At 41.6% G+C, this 21,080-nt stretch overlaps 1 protein-coding gene and 1 non-coding gene across 2 annotated transcripts in view; both read right to left on the bottom strand.

Annotated features, from left to right (window-relative positions):
• Positions 1-21,080, bottom strand: part of DMD (dystrophin) — a 3,443,536-nt gene that overhangs the window by 3,301,638 nt on the left and 120,818 nt on the right.
• TRNAK-UUU lies at positions 3,411-3,483 on the bottom strand. The gene has a single exon. It is a non-coding gene; the product is annotated as a tRNA-Lys (tRNA).

Below are 21,080 nucleotides of genomic sequence, written 5' to 3'. Positions count from 1 at the left end.
TCAGTAACAGTGAAAATAGTGGCCACATGATAGAGTGGGGGGGCAGCAGGTGGGTGGCCTCAAGCAACTGGCAGCATCAGAATGGTGGCAGCCCAATGTGGCCAGAAGTAACCGCCCCCTTTTGCACAATATTCCAGTGTGACAGCACACTACAGTATGATCAGTAATGCAGAATGATCTTTTCTGTTGCATCAAGAACCGGTCTCTGTAAATCCTTTTAATCTCAACATTTTGGGAGGTAAAGTGAGTTCTCTTAGGGGCAACTATGCCCCCCGCTGCACCAAACACTGGCTCTGCTGACACATTACTGGCCAGTAAGAAAAGCATGCCTATAGCAAACTCGGCCAGTTGCAACCACACTTCAAGTTTGCATGCCCAGTAGTCTAGGTGATCATGGATTACAGGGTGCAGTCCAAGTATGCCACCACCTGCTGGTTGAGGTTCTGCTGCATGTCCCACTGCTGCTGCTACTGGGTGGTATCTTCAGAAGGCGACTGAAGAAAACTGCTCATCAAAGACTCCAGACTTAACTTGCTACTTATAGAGCTGGGGCTGCTCCTGCCCCTTCCCCATCCACTAGCAGTCATGGCAGTGGAGTTTGAATGCAGAGGGTCCCCCTAGATGGCAAATGGCACTCTTAGGCAGTGTTCAACTGATTACACAGCATGTCTCTATTGTAGTCCATTTTTGCTCCCCTCTCAGAAGATCTAAAAAAAAAAATCACCCATTTTTGACCTATAGCGAAGGTCTAACAATGTGGATAGCCAGTAGTAATCCCTCTGCCAAATCCTGACAATGTGTCTATCCCCAGTTGATGAGGAGACAGCCAATATTCAGTTTATTTATGATGATGATGAGGAGCAGTTCCTCCCCGGTGGCTCTGGTTGCGCAGGCTGATGAGATGCAAAACCACGTGACAACGCCTAGCTTTGCATAGGTGATATCCTGGAGGACCACTGGGAAGGGTGAGGACAAGGTAGAGGAAGAGGAGTCCACTGGTGCATAAATCCCATGATTACAACATGGGGGCGGTATTGCCATCACCTGACCAAGTTACTGGTGTGCCTGGTCTGGAACGACATTTACCCAGTGAGCTGTGAAGTACATATATTGTCATTGACGATAGTTAAAACTCCATACATCAACACTGGCATGAACTCTACCAACTGGCCCACCTTCTGTTCAACGCACGTTTTTGGGAAAAGTAATGTCGGCTTGGGACTCTCCGCCTTAGGTGGCAGAAGCCAACAGTTTTCTGAAAAGTGCAGAGTCAACTACATGGAAAGGAAGGAAACTGTAGTTCCAGCAACTTGGCCAGGTGCATATTGAGCTTCTGGATGAGTGCATGCATACTGTTGCCTTTTTGCAACTGCCTCGGTGATCAATCACTGTCAAAACAAGTAACAAGGAGGAACATCAGGAGCAATTGACAACATTAATGTTGAAGGGAAGGAACAACAGCTTTCATCTACTGATGTTGACTAGCCCTGACTGCTAGAGAGGGGATAAGAGCCGCTGGGGATACAGCGGTTGCTGCATCGGGCTGACACCTCACCTTCTGCCCACACATGCTGCATACCGCTGCGCTAAGGTCCCACAGTGACTGTGTGAAATATTCCCACACTGCATCAAATTTTCCCTCCACCACTGCGTGATGCCTACCTGTTGCTGCTTTTATGAACCCATGCACTGCCAGTGTGTTCATCACAGATAGTCTCACAAGTAGCATACGGTTTACCTCTCCTATCTCCCACTGCTTCCACCTTGCTGTCTCATGGGCACACATGCCCCATGATGATAACAATGTACCCTCTTAACCCGACTCCAACATGTGATCAGCTACATCATCATCTATATATGTTTGCTTATTACTTGTGTCACCCTCACCTGTCTCTTGTGCATGTCCCTAACCTCTTGCAACATGTGCTCCCACCTGACTGTCATCATCAGTAGTTGCACGCCTAAAGGAGTCTGTTCTGGCCTGTAACTGCCGACTGCTCTTACAAAAGTCAACCTCGCTATAAAGCATAATAGAGCCAGCGGCTACCATTGCTTGGCTAAGAGACGGAGCAGCAAAAGCAAGAGTCAGGTTCAGGTGAGAGCATAGAGGCAGTTCCTGGGCCTAGCCAACGAAGTTTAGTGTAGTGTCACCACTTCTGAAAAGTAGCAAGAAGGGGGGAAAGTCACAAATTATGCCACAAATATAGCGTGCGCCAAAATTTGCATCTTTTTTACTTCTCAATAGTGGAGTATATACATTTAAAATGTTCCCCACTGTGTGCAATCCTCTACACGTACAGGACCATGGCACAATCTTTTTTCTTTTAGCCATTGATATGAAACGTTTATTTGCCTTAACATTAAATCACAGGCACACAAAGGTACAGATGATGTAGGATATGGATCCATACAACGCAAGGGCACCTTGAGCTTGAGTCTTTATACTCATCTAAATTAAGGGGGTTGTCTCATTGCTAGGATATGCTCCCATTGTCTTATAGGTATGGGTGCTATAAAAAGTGATGAGAAAAATGAAGACTGCGAAAGTGACTAGGAAGCTAAGTTGCATCGACCCACTCGGAGAACACCACAAAGAAGACTTAAAGGTAGGCAGACAATGCCACAGAGCAGCAGGAAATGCTAGCAGAATGCTTGGGTGTATAGCAAGAGGAATTACCAGTAGAAAGAGGGAGGTGTTCATGCCGCTCTACAGAGCACTAGTGAGACCTCATTTGGAGTATTGTGCTCAGTACTGGAGACCATATCTCCAGAAGGATATTGATACTTTGGAGAGAGTTCAGAGAAGAGCTACTAAACTGGTACATGGATTGCAGGATAAAACTTACCAGGAAAGATTAAAGGACCTTAATATGTATAGCTTGGAAGAAAGACGAGACAGAGGGGATATGATAGAAACTTTTAAATATATAAAGGAAATCAACAAGGTAAAAGAGGAAAGAATATTTAAAAGCATAAAAACTGCTACAAGAGGACATAGTTTTAAATTAGAGGGTCAAAGGTTTAAAAGTAATATCAGGAAGTATTACTTTACTGAGAGAGTAGTGGATGCATGGAATAGCCTTCCTGCAGAAGTGGTAGCTGCAAATACAGTGAAGGAGTTTAAGCATGCATGGGATAGGCATAAGGCCATCCTTCATATAAGATAGGGCCAGGGGCTATCCATAGTATTTAGTATATTGGGCAGACTAGATGGGCCAAATGGTTCTTATCTGCCAACACATTCTATGTTTCTATGTTTCTAGGTGCGGTAACCCACACCTATATCGAGAATGTAGACCCACAAGTAAAGAAGGGCAGCTCTCATATACCTAACTTTCATGGCAATAACGTGTTCGAGATTTTTTTTTTTTTTTTTTTTAACGTGTTTGATTTCTCATCCTAAAAGCTAACGCCCGAACAGGGACTTGAACCCTGGACCCTCAGATTAAAAGTCTGATGTTCTACCGACTGAGCTATCCAGGCTCTCTGGATAGCTCTATAAGACAATGGGGGCATATCCTAGCGATATGCCCCCATTGTCCATGATAAGACAACTCCTTTAACCTAATTAAAATAAATATTTAAATCAAGCAGTGAAAATGACTTTCATTGTGTAGTAAATTAATATATTTTAGCTACATGAACAAAGTTGAAAAGAGAAACAGAATTTCTTATTATGGCAGACACACAATGAAATTTAGCCAACAAAGTAAAGAAAATGAATGGCTGCTTTATACTTCTTTCAAATCAAAGTCAGTACAATATTTTTAAAATAGTTTTTAGTGATAATGATAATGCTAGGAGATAGATGACTCGCTAAATATAAGACAATACAAGCATCTACGATCACGACTGCTGGGATTTCTCAGGACTACATGTTTTGACTGCAATCAGGAATATGTCATTAAGTGAAGCATTTTCCATGTAATTATAGACTAGGTCTTGAAAATGAATAATGATATTCTGGGTAAAGGCTCGTATTTGTTAGTTTCTCTACATAATGTCTTTTTAGTGTATTACTCAAAAAATTTTTAGCTTCTAACAAAAGCTATAGTGGCTGGTATTCTGAGATCCAGCATCCTGAGACAAATGCACTAGCATATATCAACCAAATGCACATTAAAATGCTTTGCAGAACAGGCTACATATTTCTGTCTCAAGGGCCCCTGATATTCAAGGGTGTTTGCAAATTGTAAATCACCCATCATTCTCTCTGGAAGCATAAACTGTTCATCCATGTCCAGCCAATAAAATGTATCTCAGCTTTATCAGGTCGTTTTATCTTCTATAAGTTTTCTACGACAAGCAACTACCCAAATAATTATAGCAACAATATTTTTTATGACCATGTCTTCAATGATGTTTAGATTTATAAAGTAAGCAAGTAAATCATTTCAGAAAATATTGTGATTTAACGGCTTACCAGGGGGCCAGGGAAATGCACGTGTGGCAAGAGGGGGATGCTGTAAACATTTTCTGCATGCCCCTTTTTCAGATTCCCCTAGGCCCTAAGATAGGTAGCAGCCACAATTTGTCATTTGTTCCACATGTAGAATAAGCCTTCCACCCCCTCTTCATACATGACTATGCTGCTCATTTCCTATAGTATAGCCTTCTCTAGAGGGCATATTATCTGTCAGAGAGTGTGTGGGATGTCCACCAGCTAATACAACTAAATGAGACTGGTTGGGTTCCTTTAGGATTTGTTGATCAGATATTCTGTAATAAAATAATATAAAGTCTAGGCCCACATTTATGATCACATTTGCACCTTTTATGGGGGCACATTTTAATACAAAATTGTGTCCTATGGGACATATTTACTAAAGCAGTTGTGCAGTGGAGTAACTGTTAGTTTGATTTGCTCCTTTATCGGAGAGGCATTGACCATGTCACATTTTGAATCTGGATGGAGAAATATTATTGCACTTGTGGCTGAACTAATCAATTCCTGTAACAGTGTTGAATCACCTCGTTAGAAATATGAAGGAAAGGAAAGCTCTGGGCCTTGATTTATGAATGTATATATTTCCAGGAGTATTTATTATTTAAGGACATTTCAAGTCAATTGCAGGAAAATAGTTTTTTCCCTTTCTACATTGTGATATAGCCATGAAGTTACGCCATTTATGTCCCTCTCAGTAAAAAACAATGACTTTCTAGTCCAATTCTCTGTGCTGATGAACTGCAGTACATTTTTCTAATGGGTTCATTTCAACATTCTTTCATGTGTTTTGACAAATACATCTAAAAAGCAATTGAAAATCCTATTATTCAGTGCCAGACACGGCCAAGATTCGCATCCTAGAATAAGTCAGAATCCCTGTTGTCTTGTTCATCTCCGCAGTGATTACTTAGGTGCAATTGTTGGTGCTGCTCTACATTGGTTCAGCAGTCAGCCAATCACTTTTGGTTCAATACATTTGACCAGACACATTTAATTTGCTTTGACAACTACAGTACTTTTATGTGCGGGCTAATGACAATAGTCTTATTTTTCGGACAATCTCTATTTTTTTATTTATGTCGCCTTAAGCTGCCCTTGTACTACTGCTTATAAAATAAACAGGACCAATGCTGGAAGGAAAATCTTACATCTCAACACAAAGTCAGGATATGTCAAAATTACTTCTTAGAAAATGTGTTCAAGTGGTGAAAAAGGAACTATAAAACATATTGCATATAAATCTGTGTTAATTTAGAAAAGAAATGTATACTTGTAGATACACACATTTATACTTACCTAATATCATATATTAATGCTATTAATCCTACAAATACAGCACATAGAACATAACATTTGTGCAGCGAGCCCCTGAGGAGCCGATGCACAGGATGGGAGTGGTAGTGGCCCTGATTATGATGATGATGTGTCACGATATACTCTCTCGGGCTGTTGCTCCCTGTGGATCGGCGCAGCGAAAGGCTCCATTCACACATCCGCAATTCCATTCCGCATTTGCGGAACGGAATTGCAGACCCATCCATTTCTATGGGGCCGCACGATGTGCGGACCCACATTTCCGGGTCCGCAATTCCGATCCTGAAAAAAATAGAACATGTCCTATTCTTGTCCGCAATAGCGGGCAACAATAGGCATATTCTCTTAGTGGCGGCAATGTGCGGTCCGCAAAATGCGGAACGCACATTGCCGCTGCCGCGTTTTGCGGATCCGTGGATCCGCAAAACACACACGAATGTGTGAATGGACCCAAAAGGTGGTATTAAGAATCAGGCCAGAAGTACTTAGTTTAGAAGTCTTTACTAGCTGATGTCTCTCTCCTGAACTTCTGACTGCAGGTGCTTGCTGCTTTAGGTTTCCACTGTGAGATGCAGGCTTTCAGTGGTCTGACCTTTATGTGATCTAGGTGATGGGTGTCTGAGCTGTAGTCTGTACAACTGTGGTTGCTGGTCACTCTGCTGTAGCTTTTCTGATATCTGGAATTTTAGTATTCTTGCAGTTTCTCTGGAGTAGTGGTCTCACAGAAAAACTGGAACAAGAACCGATCCCTATGACCCTTGGAGTAGAAGCTATAGTGTTTGAGTCTTTCCTCCTTACTATCCTAGCTAAGACTCCCCATCCTGGAATTAAGCAGGACCAGCCCATTCCGACTAAGAGGGGAGGAATTAGATAGTTAGTCCCATTCCTAATGCCAACCAATGCCAATCATACCTTATCTGCTGGTGTATAGGCTATACATGAACATAGCAAAAGCCTAACAAACATAACAGTTTGCAGATACCTCCAGGTCTGCGTTGCTGCATTTGCATGGACAGTGCTCTGATTGAGCAGGCACACGAGCTGTGCCCACTCAATCAGTAGAGGCTGGGCTGTTACTGACAGCCAGGCCCTTTCTGTCCAAAATCTTTTTATGACAGTTAAAGGCAAGATAAGACAAAATAGAGTCATCATACTGATAGGTACAAAAGGCAGATACATGGATTTGTAGAATCGCATGGTGACATTTGAAAGATGACAGATATATCTGAATGGTCTAATGATTAATACTAGAGAGCGATCTGTAGTTCAGCAGTCTCCTGCGCTCTCTGTCCGCTCTCCCTGCACTCTTCCAGCACTCACTATTAACAGTTTGCACTTTGCAGCAACACTGTCCCTAGTGAATGAGCATCTTTTCACATCTTTCCCTATGCTCAGCTCATAGGAAAATGCCAGCAAACCACGCGGATCAGCATTTTATAGATCTCTGCTAGCTGTGACATCACAGGGGGATGGCTGGCTGCACAGCATAATGGGTGATCTCACGTTCTGGGCTTGTCTCCACTAAACTAACTTTCACTTTCGAACAAGTGGAGGCCTTCATTTTAGGAAAACTGATTCGTTACCACGAAACGGGAGGAAATTTGGATTAATTTAGAATCAAAGTTTTTCTAAACTTGGGACTGAATTCTGCTTTGCATGCTTCGATTAGCACTAATTAATAGAATAAAAATAACTACAGTCTATACCCAGCTTTTCCTATTGCTAACAGAACATGGCAGGGTTGCTCCTTATCACCCACATTACCCATGCTGTCTATGGAGATTTTATTACAGAAACCTTCGACAACAGCTAAAAGATCCAACGACTGTCAAATCCAGGCCCTTGCTGCATCCGCTGGCATTGCTGAAAACTGCGATGTCAGCAAAATAACCCCTTAGATGCAGTGATGATGCTTACCTTAGCATCTAAGAATTTTACAAACCCAACCCATTGGCTGCTTATGATGTGATTGAGGGGTGATGATGGTTGCCATTGCACCCGGAAGCCTTACTAAGGCCTTCAGACCTGCCATGTATGGAAGCCTATCAGGCCCAGCTGATAGGCTGGGTCTCATAGACAATTGTCAGTTTAATACTGATAGTTTCAATGCAATACAATATGGCATGTATTGTACTGCATTGAAACTTGGTCAGACCCTCAAAAGTTGAAGTTCCATATTGGGACTAAAATCAAAGATAGAAAAAATATATATAAAATGTTTTATAAAACATAAAAGTTTCAAGTGTTAAAAAATTGCCCTTTCCTCTATTTGAGCAATTTACAATTGAAAAAAATAGGGAAAAAAATATATATCAGGTATCACCATTAGAGATTAGCGAATTTCTCAAAAATTCGATTCGGCCGTTTCGCCAAATTTTCTGAAAAGATTAAATTTGATTCTAATTTATTTGTGGCGAATCACGTTAAAAAAACTGCTATTTCCTGGCTGCAGAGAGCCTTTATAGTGGTGTAAAACACTGTGCCTTGCAGTAACACGAATAGGGAGCCTGCTGTAGTAGTAAAACAATACTGGGAGTCAGTATGACACGCACATGACAGGCGTCGCTCTTAGAATCACTGCACACTTCACTTATTTGGGCAATTACGGGGCCAAAACTGACCAAATAACTCAAGTGTGAACTCAGCCTTAAAAATCAACGTTAGCGTCAAGAAGAAGCGCACTCCTTTTAGCAAAGGGAAGATGCTGGAGGTCACACTACACAGCGGTCTGTATCATTTCATGTTTCTATGTTTGTTCCACTTATTATACTTATTACCTTTGAGTCTAGCCTTGTGCCTTACCTATCTTATATTGTGGTTTATACAGTTGGGTTGGTTATCCACCATACACTAATATGATATGGCCATTGGGCCTGCCTGCTTGTAGGTTGGCTAGGGAACTTTTACCTAAGCTATATAAATCAGCCTGACTTTCTGGATTGGTGCACTGATGGATATGGGCCCCTCTGATTAGTGGACTTTTATAGGTGTTCTTTGATATGCATAGATCGCTGTATGCTTTTATGTGTGACTATCCAACATGCTGCTATATGGTATCCGTTTTTTAAACCGTATCTCTGTGATTGCATCATTATACATTTTATTATATGGAATTCATAAATATATATTTATTTACTTTTTTTTAGTGTGGCTTTTTAGGTGTTTTCTCCACTGCATACTGCCACAGTGTGCCTGGGACATCTGCTTCATCTGCCTCATCTTCCTCTTGCTCCTCTGGCTGCTCCTGCTCTTCCTATCCTGTCACCTATGTAAAAAAAACACCCATTTTCGCTACACATTGCTTGTGATCCAATGTCCTCCTCCCAGTTCAGCCCCCACAAGGCTCTTGTGACTGTGAGATGTAGGTGCCACGTCTCCACACCCGGACAAGCCAGCATTACCAGCATCTGTTCCAGGATATGAAGCAGTGGAATGATGTTGTTCATCCCATAGTCCTGGTGACTGACAAATAACATGGCATCCTCAAAGGGCCTGAGCAAAACAGCAGGTGTCACGCATGAGCTGCCACTGGCTGACATCGAAGTAACACAGGGGAGTACCTCCAAGTCCACCACTTGGAAAGGGGAAGAGACTGCAGTACCAGCAACTTGGCAAGGAGCACGTTTAGCTTCTGTGCCATAGGATAACCACACACGTATTGCTGTCTCTTGGCAATCGCTTTGGTGATCGACTGCTGATGAAATGAGTGATGAGGAGTTGGAGGATGAGGAGCAGGAGCATCAGGACCTATAGATGATGGGAAGGTACAGACAGCTCCCTTCGGCTGAGGAGGTAGAGCCTTGACTGCCTGAAATTGGTGCATGTCACTGGTTGATGCAGCAGGCTGGGACCACCACATCGGAGTCACAGTTCTCCCAGGCTACATTATGGTGATGCTGCATATGTTGACACAGGGCCGTGACCATGCTTCACCTTCTGCCCACATATTTGGCAAATGGCCATTTTCACCACCTCCGGTGGCTTAACAAGAAACTGCCATACCGCCGAGTAGGTGATTAACACTCCACACTGACTGACTGCTACGGCTGCTGCCTCAGTGAACCCCTGCACGACTACTTTCCGGGCAGGTAGACTCCTGCAAAGTGGGTGTTCTACCCGGGCACGTTTGGCTCCCAACCTCCCACTGCTGCCACCCTGCTGACTCCCAGCCATGCTACTGACTTGCTGACTCCGTCGCTGCCTCGTGCGCAAGCTGCCACCCTCTTCTCCCGATGATGATGAAGCCCCTTCGCCACCTGGTTCCCAATTGCGATCGCTACATCATCATCAAGTACTGTCTGCACGTCACTGATGTCCTTCTCAATGTCTCTGAGGCCAGAAGCCTGACCACTCACAACACCACCTCCCACGCCACTCTCCTCATCACTACTTGCCCGCCTAGTGGAGGAAGCGGCGGATGTCTCCTCCAGTGTCCTCTAGTACTGTAGCTCTTCCTCTCTATATAGTGGAGCTGAGCTCACAGCATATAATACTTGTCTGGCTGAGGGAACAGAAAAGGACAGAGGAAGGTTGAGGACAGGTGAGGGCACAGGGCCTGCTTCCAGGCCATGCCAATTAAGGGTTGTGTGTGACGAACTCAGCGACTCTTGGCTGAGGGTGTCTGATGGCACTTGGACGAAGTGGGTGAGCAAGTCAACCATTCATGCACTGCTGGGGTGCTGGTTCAAGATACGACCGCTAGATGACACGGGAGCTCCGGCCTCTCGAAGTGACCCCTGCTGCAACAGCCCCTTACTTCTGCTGCGACCTGTGCCTGGTGGACCATTTGCCCTCGCTTGCGCAAAAATTTACTCTTTTTTTCTCCATTTTTACACCACTCACTACAGTTTTGTAATGTGGGTGAAAAAGTGAGTTTGGATAGCTATGTTAATGAATTTCACTTCAGATTTATCATTGCGACTTTTTTTTTTTTTTTTAAAAGTTGCCAAAAAGTTGCAATCTCACTCCAGTAGGAGGGTGGAATTAGGATAACTGGAGTAGCTTTTCTAGACAAAAGTGTTAGGTGTAAGGATAAGACAAATTTATCAATCATGTGACATTTGATAAATGTGGAATAAAGTACGCCAACACACACTCAAGCAAAACTGACTTCAAATATTCTCGTCATGATACATTACCCCATATTGTTACTACATGTACAGATGCAGCCCAGCTAAACTTGATGGTTAACACTAGGGATGAGCAAATTTCATGTTATGAAATTCACTTGCGCGTCGTCTGGTGGTAAAAGCAGAAGTGCGTTATGGATTACGTTACCAAGGACCATAACGCAATTCTATGACGGAATGCATAACGGAATGCCTTTAGAGGCATTCCGTTATTCATTCCATCATAATAGAAGTCTATGGCCTGCATAATGGATACGTCATGTTTACGTCACGCAGGAGAGCTCCCCTGCATAACGGAAACGGGATAGATCCGTTATGTAGGCCATAGACTTCTGTTGTGATGTCTAAAGGCATTCCAATATGCATTCCGTCATAGAATTGCATTATGGTCCATGGTACGGAATCCATAATGCAATCTGCATTTACTACAAACAAAGAGCAAACGAATTTCAAAATATGAAATTCGCTCATCTCTAGTTAACACGTTAAAGTAAACAATTACAAGAAAATGTTAATATATTTTTCAATGATTTAAATGGCTTTTTTCATAAGATAACTCCATGATGTGTTATCTGAGTCAATTTTAGCTAAGCTACATCTGTAATTGAATATTAAACCATGAATATTGCATAATCAGCACCTCCCTTTGTTTGTGCCACACTTATGATTTGGACTGTTAAATGTGTCTAAATCAGTGATGTTTTGTTAGAAAGTAATCAAAGGGAAGATGAAACACAATGATTCACTAAAATCCCTATTTACGCTGCAACAGGGCTTTTTACTATTAGAATCTTGCATCACTTTTATACCACCTACGAGCTGGTATAGTTTTTATCCAAAACATGTGCCCAAATTATTGCACTAAAGGCAAGTGAAACTCAATAGGAATAGACAAAAAGTTCTCTAAAAAACTCTGGTGTTTAGCATGTTTAAAATTAAATTTTTGTGAATACTATGTGCAGACGTGCACCACAATTTCTGGTGCAAATGAAACACTTTTTCAAGTGCAGAGACATTGATATATCTGCCCATATAAATATCTGATTGACTAGATATGCCATAACCTAGTTCTTACAAATAATAGTTTTAAGGGAATTCACCTATGAAAACCTGGTTTTCAATTGCATTCATTTATTAAGGGCATTTGCAAATCTGCACTTGAATACAGTATGTTCAGGTCATTGCCTAGCAACAGGTAAGACAATAAGGGGATATAAATATCAATAACCTTACTTTTTTCTGATAAGCTTTGTCATGTTTTCTATCAGGAAGGATATACGGGTGGCATGTTTTGATGTCACACCACCAGCTGATCAATCTTACCCAGCATGAGTTGTACTGGATATTCTTCTTAATGAGATGCAGCGTAAGGACCCAACAGGTGATGACTGGTAGAATAAACTAGTTTTTTCTTCATGTCAAAATATCTTATTTCATAAGTTAATTTGTAGCACAACAAAATCATTTTTATAAAAGGCAGTTCATTTTTTTTAAATGTAGTGGAAATAAAACAGTAAAGATTGCTTGTCATTAAACCACATGCATTCGACAGTACAATCTGTTCTATTATTTGTTGTATCTTCATTTGAACTATATGCTGTGTTATGCAATGTATTTCATATTTTTGTCAAGGTCATCAAAATCTGTAAAGAGAGTTCCTAGTATGAAAACACTGTTACTGAAAATCTAAAATTATAAAATAGAATGTTCAGATATTATTGTGTGTATTACATGTAAAATGTGCATATTTTTCTATTATACTTCTTTTGTTATTATGCCTACCACCATCTCACTCCTACCGGCGGGCATGGCCACCAAAATGCTCACCCAGAGCCCCTGCTCTGGGGACTTCTCTGTAGCACTGCTCATCTTTTCTATGTAGGCTATGGCCTACTCATTCCTTCCAATACCTTCCTCTGCCCATAAGGTGATCTTAAAGAGCCAGCACACTTATGACCTAATCATTCCCAGCTGTCACGGATGTAGTAGGGGAGAACACCAAAAGACAATCAAGAAGGAAGGGGAAAGACACTAGGCCTCACCACTAGGGAAGGAAAAGGGTCACCACCTATAAAACCCTGCTCCTGGCCCTAACTCCTATCCGTATGGGCACCTCTCGATGGTAGAGATACCCATACACGGGAACTTAGAAAACCCTGGTGACCCTCAGATGCCCTAAAGATAATGACAGGGCAGAGACCACCTGTTCCTTCCCTGGTGAAGGAACTAGCATCTCACTGAGGCCTAGTAAACAACCGGGGGGGGGGGGGATACAAAACACGACAAGCGGAACACTTAACTTCAGAGGATGAAGGATGAACAGGACTTCAACACGAACCACACTCTAGCTCTTCCAAGAGCAAATGAAGCTATCCCAAGCAAGGAGTGATGAGAAAAGTCAGACTAAATAGGGCGAGATAAAGGTCACATGATCCACATCTGAACAGGAGGTGTGGACATACCAGCAACACCCAGACAAAGTGAAACCAAAAGAGATTGTCAGATCACTAATGCGTAGATATTCTTTCAGACCTTCTGGGACCTGTCACAGATGTGACACCAGCTTATGGCAAATCTCTTTATGGTATTTAGGGCACCTTGCTCTGTGAGAAGGTACCTGAGTAATAGGTTATAGTTGGCTAATTTCCTGCAAACATGTAATGCTTATATTGTTTGGTCTCCTGTGTACCAAATTCTCTGAAGAGGACCCTTCACTACTTGACCTCTGTTTGATCTCTGCTCCGGATCTGAGCCATGTGCCTTGACCCTCATACTAATATTGAATTGCACAAATTCTACCTGTACTCTACTACAATTTAGCCTGACTTCTCTGTATGCTGCATCAGTGTCTCCTGACCTCCATGTGTTAGCAGTCTACTCAACAGAGACTACTCCAAGAGGTGGCAGCCCGGTGGTTTCCCTGAAATGGAGTCTATAACCTTGTATAGGAGGTAAAGGGTCAAGTCCAAGGGGGACACTTAGATTAAACCATGAGGAGTAGGCCTAAGCCAAATCTGTACAGTAGACACAACGGATCCACATATAATTTGTAACATTTTCTAAGTTATTTCTTACCAGCCATTAGGTAAATACACTCACCTAAAGAATTATTAGGAACACCTGTTCTATTTATCATTAATGCAATTATCTAGTCAACCAATCACATGGCAGTTGCTTCAATGCATTTAGGGGGGTGGTCCTGGTCAAGACAATCTCCTGAACTCCAAACTGAATGTCAGAATGGGAAAGAAAGGTGATTTAAACAATTTTGAGCGTGGCATGGTTGTTGGTGCCAGACGGGCCGGTCTGAGTATTTCACAATCTATTCAGTTACTGGGATTTTCACACACAACCATTTCTAGGGTTTACAAAGAATGGTGTGAAAAGGGAAAAAGATCCAGTATGCGGCAGTCCTGTAGGCAAAAATGCCTTGTGGATGCTAGAGGCCAGACGAGAATGGGCCGACTGATTCAAGCTGATAGAAGAGCAACGTTGACTGAAATAACCACTCGTTACAACCGAGGTATGCAGCAAAGCATTTGTGAAGCCACAACACGCACAACCTTGAGGCGGATGGGCTACAACAGCAGAAGACCCCACCGGGAACCACTCATCTCCACTACAAATAGGAAAAAGAGACTACAATTTGCACGAGCTCACCAAAATTGGACTGTTGAAGACTGGAAAAATGTTGCCTGGTCTGATGAGTCTCGATTTCTGTTGAGACATTCAAATGGTAGAGTCCGAATTTGGCGTAAACAGAATGAGAACATGTATCCATCCTCTGATGGCTACTTCCAGCAGGATAATGCACCATGTCACAATGCTCGAATCATTTCAAATTGGTTTCTTGCACATGACAATAAGTTCACTGTACTAAAATGGTCCCCACAGTCACCAGATCTCAACCCAATAGAGCATCTTTGGGATGTGGTAGAACGGGAGCTTCGTGCCCTGGATGTGCATCCCTCAAATCTCCATCAACTGCAAGATGCTATCCTATCAATATGGGCCAACATTTCTAAAGAATGCTATCAGCACCTTGTTGAATCAATGCCACGTAGACTTAAGGCAGTTCTGAAGGCAAAAGGGGGTCCAACACCGTATTAGTATGGTGTTCCTAATAATTCTTTAGGTGAGTGTATATGCATATTGTTGTCCAGTTCTTACTTTATGCAATAGTATTTAGATAACTAGTAAACCCAAGTGTAATAACTGTAATGTTATATGAGTATTGCTGAATAATGGAATTAGATAGAATCATTATTAAATTAAGTTCATTAGTTAATTCAGTGTAATTACAAACACAATACTACTAGGCCATCTGGCCAAATTTCCGTTTCAGAATTATTATGAACATTTCATCAAGAATATTGATGTTATCTCTTAAAAACAAAATCTTCACTAGACAAGGCAAAAGGGTCAAATCAATATGGACTTCAGTCTGACCCCCACACAAACTGCCTGAAAGCATAGGTCCTGCCAAATAAATGATATTAATTGAAAGATGACTGCTGTGAATCTTTTTATCACCAGAAGTTTATTTGTTTTAACTGAAAATATTGAACTTTGCATTCATATATATCAGTAAAAAGATTGTGACCTAACAGTTCCATAATGGAAGTGATATTGGCACAGTACACGTTTTTTTAAGCCAATTGATTAAATGAGCATGGTTATACAAACTAAACCAGAAAAACCCTCATATGTCGATGGAAAAATAAAAATATAATGGCCATTAAAATGGGGAGATGAAAAAAAAACACAAAAAAAACAAAAAGCACCTCATCCTAAAGTCAGGAATAGGCAATTTCTGTGATATTCACTTCACTAATTATATATTATTTGGACTGTGAATAGAGAGAGAGTTTCCAGGAACCATCTCTTGCCATCAAAAGTAATTAAAATATGAAATTCTTTAGTGACTAGAAAGATATCACCATAATAAGAAAACTGCAAAGTTGAAGCTCACTGAATCTTTTGGCTTAAAAAACGTCAGTCTCGGATGGTTTCTCTGGCATTGTTATTGAGAATAAAAACTTGGACTGAATGTCACACATAAACAGCTTTGCTTTTCCACATGTTTTAATTGTGTCATATATTGATAATTTATAGTATTTAGACAGTTCCAAACAATATTACATTTTTGCCAGTTGGAAGCTTTGTGCTTGATGCCTCCCTGTATGTATTTTTTTCTTTTTCTTTTTTCTTTCTTTCTCTTTCTCTTTCTCTCTCTCTCTCTCTCTATAAAACAACTTCCTATATCCGTAAACACATGGGACAGATTGAAAAAAAATTGTCTAAAAGGAAAACTGTCTCTGGTTGCTCTTAGAAACCAATCACAGTGCAGCTTTTGTTTTTCAACAGCAGAATAAGAAATGAAAGGTTATATTTGGTTGCTATTGGCAACAATAGCATTTTTTTTCCCCTTTTAGGCAGTTTTCATTCAATTTTCTTCATTGTCTCTGAATAAAAGAGACATGAGGCAGATAATGAAACTAAAAGAAATCAGTCTTTGCCCATAGCCACCAATCACAGTACAGCATTTATTTTTCAAAAGGATAATACAACCTAAAAGCTGAGCATGGAGGTCCTCTCCATAAATGGCTGCTGATGGAGGGTCATATTACTAGGCAAATCACTTCAGTCTCCTCCATTCAAATACACCTGCCCCTGCAACTGCACTTGCGCTGTTATGAATTTAGTACAAGTGCAGTCTGTTACAAAGGATCATCAAAACTGGAGAGGGGGAGGGGTCTGCCTTTATGTAAAGTCCTGTCTAAAGCCACAGTCCGAGAATGATATAAGTAAGGCACATGAACCTGTGGAGTCACTGTGGGTAGAAATACATGGAGGCAAAAATAATAATAAATTTCTAATAGGAGTTTATTATAAACCACCTAATATACCAGAGTCCACAGAAAATCTACTACTAAACGAGATAGACAAGGTGGCAAATCATAATGAGGTGGTTATTATGGGGAACTTCAACTATCCAGATATAGACTGGGAAACTGAAAGATGTACAATAACCAAAGACAATTACCTTTCCCAACTGATTCAGAACCCGACTAAAGGGACTGCCCATTCTGGACTTAGTATTAACCAATAGACCTGACAGAACACAGATGTGCAGGTTGGGGGACACCTGGGAAATAGTGACCATAAAATAATAACCTTCCAATTATCCTTCAAACGAGCATTTCTACAGGACGGCAACAAAAATACCAAACTTCAAAAAAGCTAATTTTGCGAATTAAGAGAGGCCATAGGCATAACTAACTGGGACAAAGTCTTCAAACATAAAAAATACTGCCACAAAATGGGATATTTTTAAAAGCATCCTAAAATCTAATTGTGCGAGGTACATAATTATGGGAATAAAGGTTAAAGAACAAGAAAAAAAAAGTGGTTAAATAGAACTGTAAAGAAAACAATAAATTACAAAAAGAAAACATTTAAATCACTAAAACAGAAGGGGGGGTCAGGAAGCACTGAAAAAACTAATAAGTAAAAATAGCATATATAAAAAACAAATAAAAGCCGCCAAACTAGAGAAACTAAATGTTCTTTAATTATATAAATGGTAAAAAGTTAAATCTGAAGGTGTTGGCCCTCTACAATGGGGGGGGGGGGAGAGTTGCAGAGAGCAACGAAGGGGGGGGAGTTGCAGAGAGCAACGAAGAAAAAGCAAAGTTATTAAATATTTTTTCTCCACTCTATTCACTGAGAAAATAACTGTCAGATGAAATGCGAATGTAAAGTAAATTCCCCATTGAAAGTGCCCTGTCTTGACCCAGGAAGAAGGTCAACAGCGAAGATTAAATAGACAAATCACCAGGACCAGATGGCATACAGCCCCCGTCTCCTAAGAAAATTAAGTAAATGTCATAGCCAGACTCTTATTTCTGATATTTAAGGACTCTATACTGATAGGGAGTGTTCCACAGGATTGCCGCATAGCAAATGTGGTGCCAATACTCAAAAAGGGTCCAACAACAGAGCCCGTAAACCATAGGCCGGTAAGTTTAACATCTGTTGTGGGTAAACTGTTTGAAAGGTTTTCTAAGAGATGCTAACTTGGAGAATTCTCAATGAAAATAAGCAAATACTTCATATCAGCATGGCTTCATGAGGGATCGGTCATGTCAAACTAATTTAATCAGTTTCTATGAGGAGGTAGGTTCTAGACTTGACAGTGGTGAATCAATGGATGTCGTATATCTGGGACTTCTCCAAAGCATTTGACACTATACCACATACAAGGTTAGTATATAAAATTGAGAATGCACGGACTGGGAGAAGATATCTGCATGTGGGTAAGTAACTGGCTCAATGATGGAAAACAGAGAGTGGGTGTTAATGGTACACACTCACATTGGGTCACTGTCACTAGTGGAATACCTCAGGGTCAGTTTTGGGCCCCTTCTCTTTAATATATTTATTAATGATCTTGTAGGAGGTTTGCACATTAAAATGTCAATTTTTGCCAGATGAAACTAGAATGTGTAAAGTAATTAACACGGAAGAGGACAGTATACTTCTACAGAGGGATCTGGATAGAGTAATGGCTTGGGCAGAGAAGTGGCAGATGAGGTTTAACACCGACAAATGTAAGGTTATGCACATGGGAAGAATAATGCAAATCACCCGTAAATACTAAATGGTAAAACACTCGGTAACACTGACATGGAAAAGGATAAAGGAATTTTAATAAACAGCAAACTAAGCAGTAAAAACCAGTGTCAGGCAGCTTCTGCCAAGGCCAATAAGATAATGGTTGCATCAAAAGGGGCATAGATGCCCGTGATGAGAACATAGTCCTACCACTTTACAAATCACTAGTCAGACCACACATGGAGTACTGTGTACAGTTCTTTTGCTCCTGTGAACAAGGTCAGACATAGCAGAGCTGGAGAGGGTCCAGAGGAGGGCAACTAAATTAATAACTGGAATGGGGCCACTACAGTACCCTGAAAGATTATCAACATTAGGGTTATTCACTTTAGAAAAAAGATGACTAAGGGAAGATCTAATTAATATGCATAAATATATCAGGGGACAGTACAGAGATCTTCCTATCATCTATTTACCCCCAGGACTGTGACTGTGATGAGGGGACATCCTCTGCGTCTGGAGGAAAGAAGGTTTGTACACAAACATAGAAAATGATTCTTAACAGTAAGAGCAGTGAGACTATGGAACTCTCTGCCTGAGGAGGTGGTGATGGTGAGTACAATAAAGGAATTCAAGAGGGGCCTGGATGTATTTCTGGATGTGTAATAATATTACAGGCTATAGCTACTAGAGAGGGGTCCGTTGAATCCAGGTAGTTATTCTGATTGCCTGATTGGAATCGGGAAGTATTCATTTTTTCCCCTTAAGTGGGGAAACTTGGCTTCTAGAAAAGTATTTGTAAATTGGGATTCAATAAAACGTTAACCTTTACTAGGTCAATTAAAATAATTGTCACACTGGTGAGAGACGACATAGACAACACTTACAAACAGTAAATGCCTCCACTGCCTCAATTCATATTCATATTCCACTTGGAAATAATAAAAAAGAGAAGATGGGTGGATCTCACCTCGTCTGGGCGGGGGTCCAACTGTGGAGGATGGTCCTGGCAATGGTCTACCTTGGACCTGTGTGACCAGGTGCTGGTGTGGTGTTGGCACGATGTTAAATCCTGCAAGGCCCTGTATGCTTTCCTGCCTGCCTAGGGGGATAGGGACTCATTACAAGCCTGCCTACCACAATGGAGCACCCCGCCCCGACAGGGCGACCCCACACGAGGCCTTTCCCTCAGTATGGGTCTTAATCCTATCAAGCCCTAAACTACAACGCCCTACATGCCATGTTTCTGTCACTTCTGGACATCATCAGGGGACTTCATATGTATATTCCAGGGCAACTACAAATAGAAGTTATAAACAGACACTCAATATAGGTCACCAATATTTGAGCACCGCACGCAACGTGGCTAATCAACAGCCGCAGTTTACTTACTCAGAATCAAGGTGATTTTAGCCTCGTATTCTTGGGACAAGATGATGGATAAATCTTATCCTCACTGATGCAGGGGAAGTGTCCCTTGTCAGTCCGTGTCTCACCCCAAAAATGACGGTGATTTGGGTGAGCATTGGATGGTTATTAGCCGCCTCCTCTTATACTTCTACTCCGATGTGTGTACGCCCCCGTGATCATTTGACTCACCTGTCCAGGTATCGCAGAACACTTATGATTCGGCGTGGAACCGCACGCCACTCACGTGCGTTCCACCGGGACCGGAAGTCAACGTCACATGATGCGGCTGAATCGGAAGTGAAGTCAGAGCCGAAGTCAGAGCGTTGCCAGTTGCATAGCAACTACTAGGCTCATGACGCTTGGCCCTATTAGCAGGACACATGATCGCTTGCCTGTCGTTTTCATAGATGCACGGTCGCATTACAGATATAATTTGGCATGACAGCCGAACACAGGCTCTTCCCCCATGGACGCTAACCGATTGTTGGACCAAGGACCCTAATCTGTATCATATTGTAATATTATTTTTTTGGATGGATCCACCGTCGCGTCCACTGCGCTCATGGTTTAAATGTGACAGCATCTGGTCTAAGGGTCATTGATAAATCAAAAAACCCAATCTTTATCTGGTGGACTACATATTAGGATATTATAATTTTGAATTTATCCACCGTCACATCCCATGTGCTCAATGTTTAGTGAGACGGCATCTGATCTGGGGGTCATCCTGAACAAATCTGAGCGGAGGAGGGAAAGAGTGGAGGTAGTAGCCGCCTATTATTAGCGGATTCCCCCTCTGTTACTTTCAGTCGTGTCCATCATCCCATCCCATGCGTCCATCTAATGGGGCACACATACTATGAGAGGAGGGACACGACAAATTCACATCCATCATTTTTTAACTTTAGATGTAGATCACAAGAAGCAACAATAGTTTTGTTGTTCATTTAGCCCAGATGGATGGACTGTTTTGAGATAGAAGATCCATTTAGCCTCGCATTGCAGGATCCTTCTATCAAAATCACCCCGTCTTGTTCCTGGCTTGATTTTTTTCAATTCCAGAGAAAGATAGGCAGTCCAGTCTCCCTCCATGTTTAGTGTTTACGTGACGTGCCACCGATGTATCTTTATCATTTCTTATATCACTCAAGTGCTCTCCAATT

Source organism: Bufo bufo, chromosome 3 (assembly GCF_905171765.1).
Source record: "Bufo bufo chromosome 3, aBufBuf1.1, whole genome shotgun sequence".
NCBI classification, from domain to species: Eukaryota; Metazoa; Chordata; class Amphibia; order Anura; family Bufonidae; genus Bufo; species Bufo bufo.
Note: the sequence above shows the minus strand (reverse complement) of the source record. Positions and strands in the feature narration are given on the sequence as shown.